Genomic DNA, 6,241 nt, shown 5'->3' with positions numbered 1-6,241 from the left:
GCCGGTTGGGTGGTGGCCTCCAGCGCCGGCAAGGGAGGAGCTCGAGGAGAGATGGCATGGGGCGCCGGTTGGGTGGTGGCCTCCAGCGCCGGCAAGGGAGGAGCTCGAGGAGAGATGGCATGGGGCGCCGGTTGGGTGGTGGCCTCCAGCGCCGGCAAGGGAGGAGCTCGAGGAGAGATGGCATGGGGCGCCGGTTGGGTGGTGGCCTCCAGCGCCGGCAAGGGAGGAGCTCGAGGAGAGATGGCATGGGGCGCCGGTTGGGTGGTGGCCTCCAGCGCCGGCAAGGGAGGAGCTCGAGGAGAGATGGCATGGGGCGCCGGTTGGGTGGTGGCCTCCAGCGCCGGCAAGGGAGGAGCTCGAGGAGAGATGGCATGGGGCGCCGGTTGGGTGGTGGCCTCCAGCGCCGGCAAGGGAGGAGCTCGAGGAGAGATGGCATGGGGCGCCGGTTGGGTGGTGGCCTCCAGCGCCGGCAAGGGAGGAGCTCGAGGAGAGATGGCATGGGGCGCCGGTTGGGTGGTGGCCTCCAGCGCCGGCAAGGGAGGAGCTCGAGGAGAGATGGCATGGGGCGCCGGTTGGGTGGTGGCCTCCAGCGCCGGCAAGGGAGGAGCTCGAGGAGAGATGGCATGGGGCGCCGGTTGGGTGGTGGCCTCCAGCGCCGGCAAGGGAGGAGCTCGAGGAGAGATGGCATGGGGCGCCGGTTGGGTGGTGGCCTCCAGCGCCGGCAAGGGAGGAGCTCGAGGAGAGATGGCATGGGGCGCCGGTTGGGTGGTGGCCTCCAGCGCCGGCAAGGGAGGAGCTCGAGGAGAGATGGCATGGGGCGCCGGTGGGGTGGTGGCCTCCAGCGACGGCAAGGGAGGAGCTCGAGGAGAGATGGCATGTGGCGCCGGTTGTGTTGCCTAGGTTACGTGACACGGGGAAAGGGAAGTATCAAGTTTTATTTTTGAACCCGGCAGGTAACATCAGGCAGGTAACATGGGCCCACCTTGTCATCCCCTTCCCCATCTCTTAACCTCCACTCGCTAGATTGGACCCGGCTAACCATCGGCGTCCTCCGCTGGCGGGGGGCGCTCGCCGGCTGACCACAGCCTCTCTCCATTGACGCGATAGCCACAAGCAGGGCACGGCCTCCGCAGGGCCGCGCTTGATGTACAGCGCTCTCGGGCGGATCCCCTCGGTCCTCTCCGGAAATGCCTCCCCTGTCGGAATCGAGCGCATCCCGTCGGCCAGCTCCGCCCACCTCTGGCCTATCCCCGCCCGCACGGCGACCTTCACAAGCCAGTGATCTAAACGCTCTTATAAAAGTTTACAGAGGGAGTACTATGTTGCAAGTTCAGTTTCATTACTAGTACGTACTAATTAGTGTGCTGGCTGCAGGGATTTAGACATGGTTAATTTCTTCTCAGAAATTTTGATGCAAGCTCCGATGCTGCTCGGTGGACCTTGCACTGAATTTCCAGGCGGTCAGAGATTAAGACAGGGGTTGGGAATGCCGCGAGATGGCGGTGCTCAGTGCCAAGTCTGCACACTGACTTGCAATTAATGTGTTGCAAGTACGGTTCAGTTTCATTACAGATACTAATTAGCCTTCTGGCTGCAGGAATTCGACATGGTTTCTTGCTTGTCACCTTCGGAGCTTCTCATTCGCATACAAGCTAGACAGCTTGTTTGCTGATACCTACCTACTTCAAATTGTCTCTTCACTCTTCAGAGTGCTACAAACAGACCCGAGCACCAATTAATCCAACCAAGGAAGATACTGGATGGCGCGGGTGAGGAGCGACGTGTCAGCAAGGCGGGAGAAGCCGGTGTGCGGGAGGAAACTGAGATGCAAGCCCATTAATGTCTCCTATGCTGGTCGGGGTAACTCCTTTTCGGTGATTGCAGCTGACTCCCCACCGACTTCCTGTCAGAAACTTCACCAATCTCCGGTGTCCAGCACATAGGTTTCAACAGGTCAGCACAAACTACAACCAAGTTGTTTTCTCTTGAACCTTTCCTTTTTTGAGCCTTAGTTTCCATGCTAATCATCGTATACTCGAAAACAACAAAGAAAGCTGTCCACAAATTGCGAGAACAAATATTATTGTCAACAACAGAAACAATAGATGATCCTGTAACTGAATGCAGGATGATTATAAAGTTTTGTGGAACAGATGCCAAAGTTAACCGGGCCAAATATACATGGTGAACTCCGGCACAGCAGAAAGCCACCAAATAGACATGCATGAAAGTAAACTTATATTGCACTACTAGTAGAAACTGGAAGGAAAAGCTTATTGGAAGCACTTCACCATCTTCACCATAGCCGTGTCAGTCTGGTACGGTGTTGTAGTAAGCGGCAGCACATGGGGATTCACCATTAGCATGTAAATATGCCAGGGGAATAGACAGACCAGTTTCCGAAGCAACAACTACTTAAAACACCAAGTGCCAACCTGATACTCGGAGCAAACCTATTTCCTATCCCGACTCCCGAGCAAGATTAGCCCAAGCTTTTGCAAACATGTGCACTCCAGACAAAACAAAAACATCATCATGGATCTGCGAAGCGATGCACCGATGGCCCCCCATCCACTTCTTTGATGGAAAACCTCAGTTTCCATCGGAGACAGCAACCGCGAGGCCAGCCGCTGTTTATTTTGTAGGCCTCATTTCTGCAAACCAGCCAACGACAATAACCAGTGCGACAATTAAAAACACATAGTAGTATCAGTAGGAAAGATATTCTAAAGAGAGCATTTGTAGACTCCCATATAGTCCAAATTACAGCAACATCTCCAAAAGCCATCAGATTTCTAACATCACCAGTAAACTTCAGAACCCAAGTGCACAGACAGTTAAAAGAAACAGGAATAGCCTGAATATTCAGTTTGCACTAACCACACACTACAGATACTTAGAAACATGGCATAGGAAGAATCAAAATTCAGAGGCACACTTGTGTCATCTAGCAGCTTCTAAATCTCTAATCGGTTGAATAGATTTATTACCTCAAGAATATTACTTCCAAACGTCACCCCAGTTTTACTAGCCATGTCAACAAGAGAAACATTGGAAAATTTATGACAGTTGGAATATTAAATTACGTGGGACATCCTCTGGGTTCTTGCGCTTCACCCTATCAACAACATTGTCCATTGAGTTGCCTTCACCAACAGTCCTAGCCCTCTTTCTTCTATTCTCACCCACCACCAAAAGGACAAGATTTTGATCAGCCTGATCAGACGGAGTGACATCTTCCATCTGCTGATCCTCAAAACCTACCATTCCTTCCATCCCCTGTTCAAAACTTTCCTTGTTCATCATAGTGCCGAGACAAGTTTTGCTAGCAAAACCCTCTAGGATATCAATTTCATCCGTATCTTCTTTCTCATCATCATCCTGTTGCAGATCATCACCATCAACTTGTACTGCACAATAGAAAATGTCACATAGATGTGTGAAGAGGTGGTATATATAACTCAACACCAATAGTTAGCCAAAGCACCAACAATTAAGTAAAATAAGATGCACAACACTTGATTACCAGACTGTCCAGTAGAAATGGCATCATGGGGCACTGTCACCTGTAACGTCGTATCAGTGGTTGGCGCCGCAGGGCTCTCCGAATTTCCTGCAGGTTCACTTCCCATATCAACATCTTCTGCTGTCTTAACAAACAAGAGCTTGGGGCATCTGGGGTGGATTTTTGCCTCTTCCTTCCACTTTTGTTTTGTTCCATCATTCACTCCATCATGGAGGATGACCTCCTTAATACGTCCCAGGGACTGGATCATCATGCCGCAAAAGCCATTTAGATCCTTACACAGCAGCTGGAGCGACTCGAGGAGTGGCAGAGCTCCCTCTTGGACTTCCAGTTCAGTCATGACTTCAACCACGATGCATCGTAGTCGCAGGCTTCCAAGTGCACCTTTTTTGATGATAAGTTTCTCCAGTTTAGATGCAATCAGCTTCAGGTACGCCAAGCAGAGCACTCTGCTCGGGGCAGCAAGAATATCCCCGCTCAGCTGATGATGAGGGGATGAAAGGCACAGCTTAGTCAGACCACCTAGCATGGTAACAAATGAAGGCATGCTGCATATGTTGCCCCCTTGTAGCTTCAGCGAGATAGCAGGAGGAAGCTTCTTCTTTTTGTAGGGACAAGTTCACGAGTAAGTCTTGTAACCATTTATCATTGAAATGTATTGAAAGTGAATGAGCTTTTTTCACGTCCGTGCTTCTCTTGATGAAACCCTTGATGGCTTTTGAGACATGAGTGTAGCTGTTGATGCTGATGCTGATGCCGCTGGCAGTGGGATCTGTGCTATTATTAGTGGATGACTCACACCATATTTTCACCTTCGTCAAGTGTTTCATATGATCCATGAGCGGTGCAAATCCTTGGCTCTTGTTGTTGTCCACAACAAAATCCTGCTATTGTTCCAATTTGCTATTCTCGGAGAACCAATTTTGTAGCTTTTGCATTTTCTGGCCTCCTATACCTTGTTGGAGCTTGAACTTTCCAAATAAATGAATCAGGGATGGCAGCTCCATGACTTGTGTGGGCAGAATCTCTATCTTGGTCCTTCTTACATCCAACGTCTCCAAAAGTTGAAGCTCTTTTTATCTCTTTGGGGAGCACCGTAACCATAACAGCAGCTCCTAGGCTTAGGTACCTGAGCAGTAACAGGTTGCTGCATATCTCGCTAAGATGCTTGTCCTCCAAGTGGTTACCGCATTCTTCTTGGTCCAAAACTCGCATCAGCGCATATTTGGAAAAATCCAAGACAGATTCATGTGCCCTTCCGAAGATTGTCAGAGATCGGACAAGAGATACTAGATCATTAGCCACTCTGGCAGTTGTTTTATGGAGGGAGAGCCAACGGCTTTTGCTGGGCGGGGGTGGGGGAGCCAGCTGATCATATAACAAGGTAATGAAGTTGTCAGACTTGGACATGTGCAGGATATTCTTTTACTTATGATTTTTTAGGAAGCAAAGGGCTTTAGGGCATGTACAATGATGTACAGTCAGCCGTCTGTAACACCAGACACGTAAGGAAAAAAATGACGTGGGGAGAGAGAAATGGAAAAAACACCCGGGTCTGTCTGTAGAATTAACGACGATCTACTGCCGTAGAAATCGCTGCCTACAGATGACCTATCTTCCGTTGTATGAGTCCGTCGCGTATCGTGGGTGGGCCGGATGGATCTCGTGTTCCAGGAAATCAGCTTTCTTCCGTTCGTATTATAGTCTGAATTGGTTAGCATGATTCACGGGCCGTTGGAGAGTTATACGGCCGGCCCAAAGTCACCTACTGTACGTGCTTTTTACAGAATAGTCTGTAGATGACATGGACGCATCCTGCAGATGATGGCCAACTGAACCGATGTACATGCCCATTATGACAATGTTGTCAGGAATATAAATAATCTCTAGTAAAGAAACTAGCCAACATGACGCCCTATGGCTAAAGAACTTTAGTTTTGTAAATATATATAGAAAAATTCCTTGTGCCAAATGGCCACAGTATCTGCAGCCCGTTTCAGCTCCATATGCATTTTCGTTTAGTACATATTCTGTTGTTATCCGTAGCGACATGTGAACGTGAAGGGTCGTTTGGCGAGACCGATTTCTGTTTTAAAGCTCATCGTGGAAATAAAAAATTCGTAACGGGTTCATGCAAATCTGCGTCGCTATGAATGGCTTTTCACAGGAATAAAAAATACAAAGGTGTTTTGTGTAAAAATGCATCGGCCTAGAGCCCTCACTCACTGACAGGTAGGGCCATACAGACGGATATGTGCACGTTTGAGTCAAGTTATGTGACTGCAATTTCGTATTTTTAAAATTTTAGCATCAAACTGAACATTGAGCGCAAGTTTTGTGACTCCTGGTCGTATTATTACCTCCCGTTAAATTATGTGTCAGCAGCCACTAGCCGGATGCTCAAACCAAGGTGGTAGCAGGTGCTCCCTCCATTCCATAATGTAGTGCACTCACGTCTTTCGAGATTCAAATTTAACCATAAATTTAACGAACATGGGCGGCTGCGGCGGGAGCAAAAATTATACCGTTGAGTTCGTATTTGAAATAAGTTTTCAACGGTATAATTTTTTTGCTAGCCGTAGTCGGACACGTTGGTTAAATTTATGATCAAATATAAATCTATTCAAGAAAAAGAGGACACCAAGCAATTGGGGAGTTATTCAAAAGTGGAGCAGAGTATTATTCAAGTGATACAATCGTCATGTTCTCCCAACA

At 48.9% G+C, this 6,241-nt stretch overlaps 1 pseudogene; it reads right to left on the bottom strand.

Moving 5' to 3' along the window:
* Positions 1-934: 934 nt before the first annotated feature.
* Positions 935-5,380, bottom strand: LOC125529341 (annotated as a pseudogene).
* Between the last annotated feature and the right edge of the window lie 861 nt (positions 5,381-6,241).

Source organism: Triticum urartu, unplaced genomic scaffold (assembly GCF_003073215.2).
Source record: "Triticum urartu cultivar G1812 unplaced genomic scaffold, Tu2.1 TuUngrouped_contig_5533, whole genome shotgun sequence".
In the NCBI taxonomy this organism is placed as follows: Eukaryota; Viridiplantae; Streptophyta; class Magnoliopsida; order Poales; family Poaceae; genus Triticum; species Triticum urartu.
This window is presented reverse-complemented; position numbering and strand designations above follow the sequence as displayed.